The sequence below is a fragment of the Phaenicophaeus curvirostris genome, chromosome 6 (assembly GCF_032191515.1).
Source record: "Phaenicophaeus curvirostris isolate KB17595 chromosome 6, BPBGC_Pcur_1.0, whole genome shotgun sequence".
Classification (NCBI taxonomy): domain Eukaryota; kingdom Metazoa; phylum Chordata; class Aves; order Cuculiformes; family Cuculidae; genus Phaenicophaeus; species Phaenicophaeus curvirostris.
The window spans coordinates 16,446,075-16,462,563 of record NC_091397.1 but is presented as its reverse complement, the minus strand read 5'-3'; the positions used below and the strand labels follow the sequence as shown (position 1 = coordinate 16,462,563).

The 16,489-nt window shown below is 41.9% G+C and overlaps 1 protein-coding gene across 1 annotated transcript in view; it reads left to right on the top strand.

The window, feature by feature from the left end:
- Window positions 1-383: 383 nt before the first annotated feature.
- Window positions 384-16,489, top strand: part of SVIL (supervillin) — a 143,575-nt gene continuing 127,469 nt past the window's right edge. Inside the window, exon 1 of the mRNA XM_069859415.1 lies at window positions 384-458. The gene's annotated coding sequence lies outside the window, so the exon portion shown is untranslated. The remainder of the gene's footprint in view (window positions 459-16,489) is intronic.

Here is a 16,489-nt window from a genome sequence, read left to right as displayed (position 1 = left end):
GGGCGAGGAGCTGCTGCGGCTCAGCTCGGCGAGGCTCAGCTCAGCTCAGGCTCAGCTCAGGCTCAGCTCAGCTCGGCTCAGGCTCGGCTCAGGCTCGGCTCAGCTCAGGCGAGGCTCAGCTCAGCTCAGCGAGGCTCAGCTCAGCTCCACTCAGGCGCAGCTCAGCGCAGCCCAGACTCCACTCCAGCGCTGCCCCCTGGCGCGGCCCCTTTAACGCGCGGAGCAGCGCCTCCCGCCGGCCCCGGGGCGAGCGGGGCGGGGGTCGCGGGGCGGGGCGGGGCCGGCTCGAGGGGGCGCGTCCCGCCCCGCCCCGTCCCGCGCGGGGCCGCGTAGCGCTGCGCGGCCGCCGCTCCCCGCGCGCCCGGCCGGGGTCGGGCACGTCCGCCCCGCCCCTCTCCGCCCCGCTCCGCCCCGACGGACGGACGGACGGACGGAGCCCCAGAGCCTCTGTCTGCGAGGTGAGCCCGCTCGCCGCCCGTTCCCCGCGGGCAGAGCTGTCAGCCCGGCTCCGGGCTCCCCGGGGCGCGGCAGCACGTGTGGGGAGCGGCGCCCGCGGGGCTGGGAGCTTTCGGGAGGAGTTCGGTCTCTTCTCGCAGCTGGGAGAAAGGCGGCGGCGGCGGCGGCGTGAGCCTGCGGGGTGAAGAGCGGGGTACGTGGAGATGCTGGCCGGTGGCGGGACAGCGGGGAGGGCTGGCGAAGGCAGCAGGGTGCTCGTTCCCCGGTGCACGGAGCCCGTTTGGCCCCGAGCCCGGTGTCGGAGAGGCTGGGTGCTCACCTTCCTCGGCTTAAATGGGTCAGCGGGGGAGTCGCGGCTCGCCCTGACTTCTTGTCTGAGCTCCGGAAAACAATGAAGTGTTCAAAAAACAGGGGGAAAGCAATTAAACGTTGTGACTAATGGGAAAATCCCAAGTTAGGATATGCTGGTAGTTAAGAGCGCGGCGCTGATGGGGTTTGACATGGAGCGTGGACAAGCCGGTGCTCCAGAGCTAACTACTTAATGACAACTTTGCATCTGTTTTATTAATGATGCATCTTAGAGTCTGCACGTGGTTGTCGATTATCACTCTGTAAAGAGAGACTTCAGTGGTCTTGCAAAGAGTGAGATGACTTGAGTTTGTTCCTTTACCAGGGGCAGCAGCATGAGCCCTGGGAAGCAAATAGGAAACGAAAATTACCCGTTTTGACGTTGTTCTGAGTCTTTGACAGCTGTTAGTGTCATCACAGACTGATCTCAGCTCAGATAGCATCTCCCGTGCTGAAAGGCAGTACTCTTACCCTGTTAGATACCAAGTTTTTCTAGGCGTGCAAACAGTCTCTCTAATAGCTTATGGAAAATGTTCTGAACTAGTCTGGTTATTTTTAACGTGGCAAGAGTGTTTCTTTAAGAGTAAACCAAACTATATCATACTGAAAAGTGTTCTCAGCCTGTAACTATCTTAATCTCTTGTGTTAAAAAATGAAAACAAAATCCACTTGAAAATGGAAACATGTCTTGACTGATTCACGTGGCTAATGAGGTTTATGACAACAGAACTGTGTGCAGTGTTACTATGCTGAAGTTTCTTATCTCTGACTTGAAATTGCAGTTCAAAATCAGGATGTGCTGTCCTCTGGCTCCGTGTACTGTTCTGTGTAGCCAGCAGTGGTAGAAGTCCAGCCTGTGTTTTCAGAGAAACAGTCCTGATTTCTTGATGGTCTGCATCAAGCCTCTGTGAGACAGAAGTGCCTGTTGTGGAGACAAGGAAGGAATATTGGTAATATGCTCAGCTTTGGAAAACAGGCCTGATAGCTGTTCCTGCTACGAGAAGTTCTTCCCTGGTGGGACGTTTAGAGGCTTGATATGTCATCCTGTTTTCTTGTGCCTCCTGAAGCCTCGATAAAAGGGTGTTGGTCTGGTTCTGAAATGCATCTGGCTGTAGGTAACAGCACATAAGATGCAGTAGGGTAGTTTGCTATTTTTCAGTTCGGCTTTGCTTGCCTGCTTGAAGATTTTGTTGGATGTTTTGTATTTAGTGCGATGCATTAAAATTTTTTCTTTGCTGTCCTGCTAGGAAATATGCTTCAGCTTTCACTTGAAAGGAGTTAAGTGTTAGTTATAAGACTTGAAGAGCTGCATCCTAAAGTGGGTGTGAATGCCTGTAAGTTTTTTCTGGCCATGGTATCATTATTAACCTCTGTGATACAGGCAGGACCGATGTGTCTGTTCTGCAGAAACTTCTGAAATTGTCACAGGAAAATCATGAGCTTTTCAGCATTAAAGCTCTAAATAAAATTCCTGTCTTCAGGTGAGTGTTACCTCCTGCTGGGTGTGGCCTGACTGTATTCCCCTGGGGGTATCATTTCACGCTCTTTGTTTCCCTAGAAAATTTATAGTTCCCAACTGCGCTGCTCAGTTCTGTGTGGATGCAAACCATGCTGACTCATATGCTGAAATGTTGCAGCCTTGTTCCATGTAAACACAAGCACACTTCTAAAATATTTAATTTGTAATGTCCTCTGTGGAGAGCTATCCCACAGCTCCTGGCATAATTCCCAGAAGCGGCAGATTCTGGGGTACTGGGAGTTTCAAAGGCTGTCGGGTGCCTGGTGGGATAACTGTCTGAACTAGTTTAGTGTAGTTTATCCTGGCAGTGGGACAGTTGAAACTGAACAGGTATTTAATCTTGCTTAAAGCAAGTCTGCTTTGAACGATACTTGGTATGTGTATGAACGATTTGGAGCCTGTTGGGACATGGCTGTCAGGAGATCTACATGGGAGGAAAATCTTTCTTATGGCAAGTAAACTTTGGTGTAGATGTACCTCCTAACAATTTTGAAAAAAAATCTTATCTGAGTGCAGTTACAGTAAAATCAGGAATAAGCTATTAAAAAGATTTCTTAGTTCCTCTGTGGCAAATAACAGCAGTAATTGTTTTCTGAAAAAGCTGTGTTTATATCCACATATAAAATGCTTCTTAGAAAGAACTGCACACAGAGATGGAAACTCGCCTCCCATTCATGCACACAAACACCCTGATATGTCTTTTAATTGAAAATAAACTGCAAAGTATGATTTGACTATAAAGAAAGGAGGTGGAATCAAAGGATGGTTTCCAAGTACACTGTGCCTGGTAAGTACATCATTGGAATTTTAAGATAATTACCTTCTCCTTTAAAGCAGCAATTAGTTTAGTGGAGAGTAATTGATGAGGAACTGGAGTTCCTTGGGTTTGTGGGCTTTTTATTTGGTTTAGGGTTTTGTTTGTTTGGGTTTTTGTTTATTATTATTATTGTTGTTATTATTGTTATTATTATTATATTGTTGCTATCCTGTGGAAAGAGTATTCCATTACTGTAAGTATGGAGAGTAATTTGGGAGATGTTCGGTGCAGTTTATGGAAAGTTCAGATCATTCACGTGTCACTTGCTAAGGTAGGTGGACTGTCAGTGCATTACCTGCAATTGTTAAAATTTGCTGAGCTGTGCTAACTCATTCCAACATCCCGCACTTGTTTCAAGCTCACATTCTTAGTTTATTTTGAGAACAAGACTTTAGAGATGCTACAGTAGTGGGAAGCCCTCAAAGCTGCATAAACCTTAGTAGCAGAACTGGTTCAAAACTCTGGAGAAGAAGCTGCTGGTGCAGGTGGGACTCTGGAGTTCATGCTTGGGGATAGAAGCCATCGCTTCCTCTGCCATGGCATCTGTGCTTTTACCTTGAGAGATGGTAGGATTTGAAGGTCCAGTGCTTGTTACTGCTTCGCCTGCAACAAGGGCCATTAGCATAACAGTGTTTTAGTAATAGAAGCCTGGAAGTGTGATTCAAGGCTCTACTTATTTTCCTTCTTTATTCAGTAGGCCTCTTCCATTTATGTCCATAATTTCTTAGAAATATGGCTTAATTCACAAATGGATTTCAGCGGAAAGTCTTTATAAGAAGTCTGAAATTGAAGTGTACAGATGTGGTATTTGTTGCCTACATGTGCTGAGAGAGACGCTTAACATTGAGAGTCCCATTAATTACAAGACAGAATGTTACAACCCTTGTTTCAAAGTATTCCTTTTTATGATAGCTATTTTCCTTTGTAAAAGCAAATGAGGTTAAAAATTATGCCTGCATCTGTTATTGTTGCTATGACAGCTGTCTTTGTCCAGTTTTAACTATCATGTTCTGAATAGCTCTTAACTGGGATTGTAACATTAATGGCTGCGTGTAGAGGAAGTCAAAGGGAGATCTTGTGATGTTGTCTCCTTCTCTCAGTCAAAATATGTGTCTTTTGAGTTGCACTATTTTTAATCAAGATTTAGGGGTTCAAACATTCCATTATGAATGCTGTTTTGGTGCCTAGCATAATTAGTGATACGGTTGCGGTGTAAAGTAGTAGCCAGTTAACACTATTTAATCATGGTTTGTCTCGAGCAAGACAGATGGTACCACTGATACTGTGCTTCTGAGACTTGAAAACTGGGAAGATCACTTGAAATAAGGTGTTGCAATTTTTGTGCAAGGTCACCTATGAAATTATGTTGTCTTCAGATGGCAGTTGTGAAACAAGCGAGCAGTCCTTGCAACATGCTCCCAGTCACTGCATAAGCAGCAGCTAATAAGAACTATTCTTCTGTCTAGGTATACGCAGTGGGATTTATTGTCTTCAGGTGTCAACTTACTTTTACACCAGTGTGCAACAGTAGCATAAACAATCTGTAAAATAGCTCATGTATATTCAAACCCTCCTTTCTAGCACTCTGAGCATCTTTCTCTTGAGTGGTTAGCTAACTTCTGTATAGTCAGTGTCCCTATTAAGAGTTTGTGTATGGCTGTCTCCCTGGTGCTAGCTGGGAAATACTGTCATGAGAGAAGTTGTTTTTATACATTAGATGGCAACCTGTTGGTCTGAATAACGTGTTGTTGGAAACTGTTGGTGGTAAAGTAGCAGCAGTTTGGAAAGCTCTGTGACCCTAATCCAGACCCATTTTAAAGGGTAACTTCTAATGCAGAATCTTGGATGGTTTAGTCCAGTTGGAGGGCCAGCTGTCTATTTTGGAAATCAGACTGCTGCCTTTTAAAAGGAAAGCCATATTTTTGTGAATATGAACTCTTTTGTATCTACTTGCAGTGCTTTGTCTGAGGGAAGGAGCAGCTGTAGTACATTCGCCAGACCTGCATTTGGCTGTTGCTGACATTGTGTTGTGTGTAAACACGTACCATTATTTTGGATCACATAGCAGCGTGTTCAAAAGGGTCTCGCATTCCCCAGCTGTTCCGCAACTTTTCCATCTCTGAGCTTGCCAGCTGCTCAATACAGGCAACTGTAGCTGCATTTGTTTCTCTGGTGTTAAGTATTAGTGGAGATAAAATTGACTTCTTGTTAAATGCTAGGTGCTGCAAGCCCCTCTCTTGCTTCTAATGGTTTTAAAACAAAAGTAAACTGTTTTTACTGTATCAAAGTTGTGAGAAGTTTTCTTTGCCACTAGTTGGACAGAGTACCTAAAAATCTTATTTTCTTATATTTGGAACAAATACGAAATACGGGTGTGTTTACACAATACCACAGCATATGGTATTAACTAATAAAAAAACCCTGGGGTATGAAAAGATGCCCCTTAAAGCCATGCCAGCAACTCTCTTATGTCCCCAATTCTCTGAACAGTGTTCAGTTTAACAAGGCATCCTCTGCTCTCTTGTTATCCAACCCTTTCATTTATCAGTTCTTGAAGTACGTTTTATGTCAGCAGCAGCACTGCTCAGATTGGATGCTGGGGGAAGAACAAGGGCTCTGAATGGCTTGTATCTGCAGTGAGTGCTCAGTCCAGGTGAGGGACAGTAGGCTGAGTCCAGCTTTTTGGATTTTTCCATCCAGCCTGCTGCTTCTGCCATGAAAAGGATAGAAAATGCCCAAAAATGTTTTGTGTGGCAGAACTCCTCTTTTCTACCGCAGCGAATCCGTAACTATCTCCCTGGAGATATGGAGGTTAAAAGGCAGACTATCTTCATGTGGTGAACTTCGATGACAGCTTTGATCAGAGTAAATTTAGGCACCTTTGGAAGAGGCAAATAATTCTGTTAACAACTAAAGTTACTGTTCTTAATGCTTAACCTGTTCTACCATGTCAGTTTGAGGCTTTTGGTGAAAAGGACTGTATGGCAATAAAGCTAGGTTTTCAGAGGCTTGAGCTGGTTTCATTAACTACTATTCCTGTATTCCTATATTCATTAACTACTAGTCCTGTACAAGAGGATAAATCAGGCATTTTCTTGAAAGCATTTGATGGAGTTTGTGGTTGAAGATTGTAAAACTGAATTTTCCTGGCTACGTGAATTATTTCATGGTGAGGGAGACTGGAAGGGAATAACTTGTGCATTCTTGCTGTTGATAGCAAAAAAGGCTGCCTCTGCCCCAGACTCCTAGTTACCCATTTTAATTGGTCTGAAAACCCTGTTATTCAGAGAGAAAATTTTCAGGTGACTGTAGGTATATTTCTTTATTCCTGGCTTTTTTTTTTTTTTTAACCTCTCACCAGGTCTACTCTATCCTAGCTGGTTGTAGCTTTCGCGTTAATTTTAAACATCAATACTACCTGAATTATGCTAATAAAGAGGATAACTCTGGCTCAATAGTAGAGCATCACCCTGTAAAAACAAAGCAAAAACATAAAAAGAAGTCTCTTGCTTTAAGGTAGCATGTTTCAGGATCTGTTTTTCATATCTCTGAATTTCTGAGACTTTGAACTTTTCCATTCTAATGCTAGTGTTTTAAAAGAAGTTGAAATAGTGTCTTTGGCCAGGTGCTTGCTCTTTTCTTCTGGGAAATTACTCTTTAGAACTCAATGTTGGAGTACTAAATCAGTATTTGTATGAAATCTTAGCAGAAGTACAGGCTTATATTAGATACATTAAATTATGTTAGCTGAGCAAAGTCAGAGATATGAGCTTAAAATGTGTAGTTAATACAGATAATGTAGAAATTAATGTGTATTCTGGGTTTAAGAACTGCATGTATGAACAGTTCTTCAGAAAACAGCTAACAGGGCCTCTTATCCAGAATAGTAGACTGTCCATGCTTCAAAAACAGAGGAAGACACAAAGTGTGATACTGAGGGAAGGGAAGGATGGGTGGGAAATCGAAGAGAAACATCTGTTACAGAGAAGGTGAGGGAGTCTTATATTTTCTTTTCTTTTTAAGTGCTGCTGATTAATTCATAAAGCCCTTTGGAGTGAGTCTAGGGGATAGACATAGGAGATTGGGAGGAGTGGAATTTGAGAAAGTAGGGTGTTGGTTTGTCCTTCTGTTGGTTAAGCAGAGGAGGAAAGCAGTATCTGATTAATAAGATGTGTTAAATTATTAAAGGTTTTAGAAGAAACAAATGTTTATTTCTCAAAGAAGGTGATGGGAAGTCAAGTGATAAGACTTTAAATGGCAGTAAATTGCTAAACATGTTTAAAAGCAGTGGTGGGAAAAGAAGTGGTTACTTGCTGACCCACCTTCAAAAACTGTTCTTGACCAAGTTGGTAGAAGTTCTGGAAAGGCATAAAAATAGATCATTGGAGAAAACTTTGCTTCCCCTGTTCTTTTCCCCGCTGTTCTTTCCCCCCCCCTCTTTGTTTCCCCCCCTCTTTGTTTCCCCCCCTCTTTGTTTCCCCCCCTCTTTGTTTCCCCCCCTCTTTGTTTCCCCCCCTCTTTGTTTCCCCCCCTCTTTGTTTCCCCCCCTCTTTGTTTCCCCCCCTCTTTGTTTCCCCCCCTCTTTGTTTCCCCCCCTCTTCGTTTCCCCCCCTCTTCGTTTCCCCCCCTCTTCGTTTCCCCCCCTCTTCGTTTCCCCCCCTCTTCGTTTCCCCCCCTTCTCTTGCCCCCTCTTGTTTTCCCCCTGTTGTTAACTGCTCCATCCCCTACAGGAGAAAATTTTTATTTTAAAGTTTCCTCTAAACTTAAATTGGCTCCCCAGGCAATTTAAAGTCATGTCTGACTATGTAATGCCTTCCAACTACAGCTGACAACTCTAAGACTTAGCAGAGGGAGGAGACCTTGTGGATTGTGCAGGAGAGCAGCACTTCCATCAGCAGGGAAATTGCTGTTCTGAAAATGTTACTTGAATTAATCCCTTTAACCTTTGTTTCCTTTTGCTGTTGTTAATGATTTCCTTTGCACAGCTAGTGGTAAGTGCTGCTTTTCCTGCCTCGCTTCACTGACTCTTTCACTGCTCTCTGAAACTAAAAATTACGACATATGTTAATTTAAAAATGGAAATAGAGTACCATCACCTAGAGCTGTTTCCCCAAGCTGCAGGCTGATATGTGATGGGAATTGCCATCTCTAACTTCAGCAATTTAAGTTATTTCCACGTTGGTAGCTTTAGCTTTTACCATGGTTTGTCCCAGAAACTGGCAAGCTTGGATGCCTGTTATCTCACAGGTTGTGCAGATCATGACTCTGCTCTGTATGTAGCTGATCAGCCATGTGGATGGTACCCCAGAGCCTACTTATACACAGTCATCTCTATTACTGGCAAGATTCAAGAATTTGAAAGGAGCTTACCTGAGTAAAAGTTGCAATAATGAACAGAATTACAATAAGAATAAGAATGTTTACTGAGGTAGTATCTGTCAGTAAGGATCTGACTTAGGCTGCTCTTTTTAGGATGCCTGTTACAGTTAATTATGTTCTGAATGCTTTATCTTGTTCACGTGCTTCATGTGAGCCTGCAGTTTCATTTATCATCACTGTTGAGGTGTTATCTGCTGAAAAGTAGCTGTTTCTTCTCCCACCTTACTCCACGAGACTGCTTAGCTTATGTATTCCCTGTGTTGGCTTTAGGCTTGACTTAATTTAGTTAGAGCATTCTGTCACTTGAGGTTCAAAGCATATACTGTGACAAGTATTTCTTCAAAGGAGTTTGTACAAAACTTGACCCTTACAAAGCTCAGAGGGTAAAGACTCCCCAGAACTCTATAAACACCCTGACCGTGGGATTGCATCAAACCTTTCCTGGATGCTCTCCCCAGTGCCCATCCTCTTCCTTCCCGTTATATTGTAGAGTGCAAATAGTTGACAGGCAAAGGATTTGTTTTCTTCTTAAGTACACTTGTTTGTCTTGTCTCTGTAATATTGGTGCATGCTTGTTTTTACCACTTGCATGCGAATGCCTATTTTTGTATTGTTTTTGTGGGCTGGCAACAAAGTTGTTCTGGCTTCCTACTGCAAGCAGAAGCCTGGAATATGAAAATAACTTGTTTATATGGATTCCTGATATGGAATGCAAGCTTAATTCTTCTAGCTTGAAATTAAATTACATTGAATAAAATGAACTTTGAATTTAAGTGGCACTGAACATAGCTAAACAACTTCCTAGGATTTACATTAATAAAAGCTAATTGTAGCATAACTGACTACTGCTAGGTATGCATTTCAGGTTCTAAAAGTTTGTGGTTTAGGAGGGGAATGCTCAGCTAATGCCTCTGTAACAAACTTTATGTCTGAAATGCACTGGGTGTAGTGTATGCTGCTGGGATAGTACAGCCACAGGCAACTTGAAGGGATTTATGTGGGCAGGGAGATGGCAGATGAAACATTCCAGGTGAGATATAAATTTCCATTCCTTGGTTTGGGAACCTAATCTGCTTTCTAGTAGGGAACCATGAGAAAGAACTTACCAGGGGTTTTGTTTCATATGACCTACTATTGGAATCTTGACCTGGTAGCCTTTTAAAAGAAATCTTTAAAGCAGTATTTGGTTGGACGTGCTCTTTCAGTGCTCCCAGGAGGTGCTTTCCAGCAATGGGCTGCTGAAATAAAAACCAGACTGCCAAAAGACCCATCCATATATGTGTGTGAATTAAGGAAGCCAAGGACTGGAGTGGCTTTGTGCTACGCTTCATCCTGGCCAAAAGGTATTTCCAAATGCAATAGAAAGAGGGAACACCTTAAATACTGTCTTTGAGAATTATGATTACTTATAAAATTCCTGGATTAACATACAATCGTGCTTTCATGTTGCAAAAGTAGGCAATGCCCTTCTAATAAAAGAAATGCTACTTCATTAAATGTTTCTTATGCAAAGACTGACATGAGAACTTATAATCATGCAGTCTCTGCTGAAACAAAGCAAGTAATCTTGGTGTTACAGAGGTTAGGTTCTTGAGGAAGCCCTGAAAATACTTTTTCCATGAACAAGCTGGTATGAATTGGCATTCTTTCTTGCACAGGAAGCCACAAATTCTTATTGTGGAAAATTTCTAACTCTTTTAAAACAGTCGTTAATTTTGTATATTAAAGTTCTTCAGAATGTTCTGGGTTTGGTTGTTTTTTTTTTATTGTGGCCCCTGGAGAGCTGCTGTAAGAAACGCTACTGTCTTGATAAACAGAAGGTCACTTGCTGAAATGTTTCCAGTCACTTGTATTCACTGTATGTGCTACTGGCACTTGGATACTTGTCAAATACCTACAAGCCTGAGACCGTCTTTGTTTCTAAATTATTTTTACCCCCTCAAGTCTCTAAGTATGACAGTTGTAGCAACTGAACATGATCCCTGTATTAAATACAGCAGTGCATTTGAGTTGCTTTGTTAGGGTTTCTGAAACCATTGTACATGGAATTGCCCACGGAGATTGGGAGCTTCTGGATCAACACCACTCAGCGTGCATATGTGGATGTGTGCACACAATACGCACATACATGTGCTTGTGCAAGCTCCTTGGCAGTGCTTGTACAGCACTTGTGTGCAATATCAGTGTGACTTCTGTACTGCTACTATGCGATACATGTTCTACAGGCTGGGAGCTTCAGGTTCAGATGACTTGAAAAAATGCCAGTTGTATCACTTCACTGAGACTATACTGAGCTTCATTTTTTTTTTCATGCTGGGCTTCTTCATTATGACTTGATTTTTCTCAGTCTCTCTCTCTTTTCTTTTTAAAAAAAATCCTTATTCTGGATTTCAAATGATCAGTTTTTCAGACTTCACCTAAAGGTAAGCGTCTCTTTCTCACCTGAGAACTGCGTCTTTAACTTATTCCTTTCAAAACGCTCTATCAAATGTATAACTCAAATTATGCAGCACATTCTTCTTGTTCTTCTTTTTAATGAGGATAGAATCATAGAATAACCAGGTTGGAAGAGACCCACCGGATCATCGAGTCCAACCATTCCTATCAAAAGGAATGAAGAAGGAACAGTGAGTGGAGATGTAGCAAATTACTAAAGGCATCAGTGATAAAAGTGTTTTTTTTTTTCTTTTCAGACCAGGCTATTTGTTTGAAACAGATTTATCACATCAGTTTCATCAATGTTTTATAATTTTTACTATTTTGGAGTGTTAGCTGGGCTCTCAAGTACTGGAACATAACTGCTGCTATTTAAGGCAGGACATCTGTCATGATGTGTCTCGAGTCTGATTTCCCTAAGCCTGAACAATTCTTGTCTTTATACTCTACCTATGTAGCTGTTGCTCTTTCTACAACCTAGAAGTATTGCAAATAAATAAAGCTACAGAAAGGTTAAATGACTCTTTGAAAGTCTGATTTCTGAGAGCAGGAATTTGCCAGTAGCTATGTCTTGTGTTGTCTGAATAATGCTTTGGCAGAGTTTTAAGAATTCGCCAAACTAGGCCAAATTAACTTTCCTTTCTGGTCAGGCATAACTTTGTGTACTGGAAGGATGTGTGCAAAACAAATTCGGGCTTCTCTCTAACAGTGTTAACACTGTCTCATGCTGTACACACGGAGGCTTCTGGGATCCAGCCCTAGCAGCATCCTGTTGCTGTGCTACCCTCAGCTTGCTGCTTTGCTTCTGGAAATTGTGGAAAGCTCTCTGTCGTGGTTTATTTCCCAACAGCTGTTCAGTTTGCACCCTTTTATTGTAAATGCTATTTACAGTATTATTGCAGAGTTATTGAATATTCCCTGCACACGATAGTGAGGTTACTCTGTGGAGCCTCAGAACTCATTTCTAGAAGGGACACACTTTGCAGGGTAATCCAGAGAAATTATTTCCCTTCTTTCATTGAAACACTACTCTGAAAACTTTGTTTTAGAGGCAGCTATAATAAGCTTTGAAACCCATGTTGCTATTTTCAGGCCAAGTCTTTATGTGTGTGTTTGGCTTTGCAAAATACAGTTTTGGGGCTGAAGTTTTATGAGTCTAAGAGCTCTCTACTCCTCCCATTTCCCTCTTTCCTTCCTGCTCCCAGCTGTGTGCCTGTGCTGATTATTCTCGGGTGGCTCTAGTCCACTCCTTCAGCTTTGTAAGCTGCTTTGTCTCTGGTTTTGGTTGCTGGGTCAGCACATCAGTGCTCTGGTGTGTTAGTGAACCAAGGAAGCTCTCAGACCGCCAGTGCCTGTGGGAGCTGGTGCACTGGTGATCGTCCCAGCTGGGAGCGGAGACAGAAGTGAGGGCTGGTAGCAGAAGGCTCCTACATCAGCTTGTAACTTCAGGACCTTGGTCTTCATGCTAGTGGGGCAACGTGAGTCAGAGTCAAACTGCACAGAAAATATCTGCTCTTAATAGTTCACTTCATCTAATGAGGATCCAGGTATGAACATGAGTTTTACCATCACACCTTTCAGCTGTGATTTGACAAATTAAAAGCTTTCAAATAGAACACTGAAGTTGTGTTTATTTGAAGCTTAAAATGCTGGAATTGGAATTTTTCATTCTGTTTGTGGCTCCTTTCCCACACTATTTTTTTAAAACAATTGTTTGTCTAAAGGAAATTTTATACTTTTCAGGGAAGATCACAGCTGGGGAAGGCCAGAAACTATTGCAGTTGTATAGGGTTGTTTGGCTCTCTTGGACTGTGACTGCGTATGACTGTTATTAATCTAAAATTGCAGATCCTTTACTTTTTCATCATGAGCTGCTGTATTTAGGAGCTACAGTGGTCATGGTGACAGCATGTCTTTTCTGTACTGTTGAGTAAATTAAAGAGGATGGGGAAGAAATACTAGGGAGGGAGATCCGAAATACTTGTGTCCATGCAAAAACCAGAAAGTTTTTGGTAGCTTTGTTAAATTCAAACTGAGTACTTAGAAGTTTACTAGAAAGTAATGCATAGTATTAAACCTGATAGCTTTGGCTTGTGATCATCACTGAAGGCCTGCTTTTTCACCTAGTTTTGCAATTGGGAATTTACTTTAGCACAAAGGAGACAAGTGTCTTGTTAGAGTTACCAGACACTTGTATTCTGCTTGGAAACGTTCCTAGCAGTGATCTGATTCTGAGCCTTTTCTGTAACTGCTCAATAGTGCCACCAATGCATATTTAGCAACAAAAGACTTATGACAACCTGCATAAACTCCAGGATATTTCAATATCTCAAACCCACTTGAATATAGGATAAAAGCCAGTCATTTATAAACATCGTCTTGAAATAAAGTAATTGGACTGAATAGGACAGCTTGGTGGACTGAGAGTTCTAGGTGTGCTGGCTCTAAGAACAGCAAGATGGGTTTAAGAAAGCTGTTGCTTCTGCCTGCTGATTTTGTAGCATCACAGGTGCAGTTTGGTAAGTTGACTGCCAGTGGTAGCCCCGCACACCTACCTCACAGTATAGGAGACCTGTCTCCTAAGACGTCACCTGCCAAAGCAAGGTCTCCGTATTATTGCTAACCTTTGTTTACAAAGGATACCCGAGCTGGGTCTGTTGGCTGCTGCAGATGTTGAACTCCTCAAGGTTTTCGAGAAAGCTGTGCTGTACTGTCAGTACATTCTCCAGGATAATTCATGTATACATTTTTGACCAAAATAAAAAAAGGCTTTATCTATCTGCTTTCACATCTTAAACTTCTGCTTGTTATACAGTAAATTTGAGTTAAAGTAAAAAAAAGACTCAGCAAACAAGACTGTTGCTTTCACACTTCATTCTGTTGGTGGAATATACAGCTACTCTGCAAAGGGGAGGCACACGGCTGTGTTAAGCTCCAGATGTGGTAGGGTGTTCTGCATTACAGGTGGATTAAATCAATTTCAAAGCCATCTGGTAATGAGCAGAGTGGAGATACTTGACTGCCTTGAACTTCACTTATATAAACAAACCTCAGACACAGTTTTCATTTTGAGGAATGTCCTGAAAAGATTCTCATTATTTTTTTTCATTATTGTCTGGTGATCTTATGGCTCAAAATACTGCATAATTAAGATCTGAAATTTAGACTCAAAGTTCAGGTAGTATCTGCTTAGCAAAGCCCACATTGTTCAGTGATGTTTCAGTATTCATTGTTAACAGAGGTGTCCTTGCTGCTTAGCTGAGCTACAAGGTTTGCTGGCTGCGCGCTTCTTAACAGCATTCTATTCATTCCAGTGCTATTTCTGATGTCTCACAGCACCTACATATTTAACTTAATAGATGTGATATCTTGAAATGTGCTGCTAGAATTTATGTGGGACTGTTTGGATTGTGGTCGCAAATGTTGCATCATATTTTTCTCCAGATTTCATTGTACCATCTATTTGACTCGTTCTGTATGCTGCGCCCAAATTAAAGAAAGGGGAAGAACCCAAACTTACTTTGATCTTTGAGCGCAAGATCTGATATTATTTGGTTGTTCGTGGCAACCTGAGTATTGTGTTTTGGTTTTTCTAAATCCTCATAATAGCTTCTGTATTGAGTGCTATTTTTTAGAACAAGCATATAGTTGTGTGCATACCTGATTCACAAACATCACTCTTATGTTGCAGTTGTCATAGACGCTTGAGAGTCTTGCTTCATCTTGTCTGCTGCCTTTGCCTGATTTCTGCGTCTTTCTAGTGCCACTATCCATTTCCAAAACATTGAGGAGAGTTTTTCAACTCCAGCTTTCGCTCTCATGTATAAGTGAGCCTTCAGTATTGTTCCATAACTGCTCCATGAAGAGAGCTATCTCAGTTGTTGTTGAGGAAGCTGAGGTGCTTTGAGGTGTTGCAGATCAGAAGATCTGCATTTAAGTTCTGTACAAGTTCCTCTGTAGTAGAACATAACGTCGCTAACAGGCTAATTGTTTTTGAAAATTCACATAGGTGAACAGAAGTGCAAAGAGCTACGTGAATCCCATATGCCCCTAGTTATGTTGTTTTGCTAGAAAAATATCTTTATTTAAACTTTAGAAAGTCTTACTTTATTGAATTTATTTTTAATGAAATTGATTTCATTAATGAGTTCTATCACAAGATGTTTAACCCCAGGAGATAAATCTAAACACAGGTGATGTGTCTTGAATACATTGTTAAATGATGATCAGAATAGGACAGTGCATGAACTACTGGTTAATGACCATGCAGCATTAGTCATGTCCTTCTGTTTTGTCTGAGAGAACTAAATATTTAATATCCAATTTCTGAAACTGGCCTTTCTGGAGACTGTAATTAGTTGTAACTGTTATCTTTGGTACAATATTAAACTATTTGTGTTTTGAGTTCTATGGTCTGTTTCTTTCATTAGTCTGTTCTTGTGTGTTTGGAGGGTATTCTTTTGTATTTTTTGGCTATGTGTTCCTCACTGACTTACTACAAAGAGTTCAGGCCATGTCCAGTTTATCCGTATAGTCCCAACAGCCAAGATAGCTCACATTCCTTTAGAGTTGGATGATGTGCTTGTACATTTTAGGATGATGCATAATAACCTGACCAGGAGAGATGGCTGTGGAAAAAAAGAAGAGGAAAATAGGATTCTGAATTAGGTAACCTCTTGCTAGCTTTACACAAAGAGCTGCTGGAAAGCAGGTGTTCTTTCAAGGGCCTGCTTTTCTATTATGGTTCTCTCAAGAGCTGTACAGCTTTAATACTCATTTAAAAGATTTGGAATTACTCTGCTGTTCCTGGTTTCATCCAGATGCACAAAGCAGTTTTGCTGTTGCTGTGCTGACCCACTGAATGATGGCATTTCAGTGTGGAGTTGTAGTAATATCTAGTTTGTCTTGGGAAGGTAACAGACAGTGTATCACTGTTATCTCTGCCAAACCCAAGTTTGACTCCTCCTTTGCAGAGGTGTAAAAGTAGCATGTGCTAACACTCCTGTGCAAAGCAGATCTTACAGTATAGCTGAATGTAACTTAAGGTCAGAGTTACCCGCCACATTTTATAGTGTGTGATACGCGATGGATCACATGGAAGCCAATTTAATGGAAACTTGGTCTGTTGCACTGCTGAAGACTTTGAAATCCCTAGTTGACCAATTCAAGTGAGAAGGCTTTTATTCAGCAAAGACTTGAAACACACATTGTCCTGCTCTCCCACTTTTTATTCTGTGGGACATTCCTAGACTTAGCACTTCCACCTTGACTTGCCAAGCACTTGGAGTTGCTAACCACTCTAGTAGTTTTACCTTTGCCTGACCTCCACCAAATCTTATCCTTTAGTCCTATTTGCAGGGTCTTTCTTTTCTGGCCAAAAGAAAGTACGCACCTCTTACTTGTATTTCATTTTTTGGTTTGTGCACTATGTAGTCATTTTACTGGAGTGGGGCAGCAGTGCGAGTTTGGAAGCAGGGCATGAGTTATGTGAATGATACTGTCTCAACAAATTTTGTCCCTACAGGTAAAGGCCC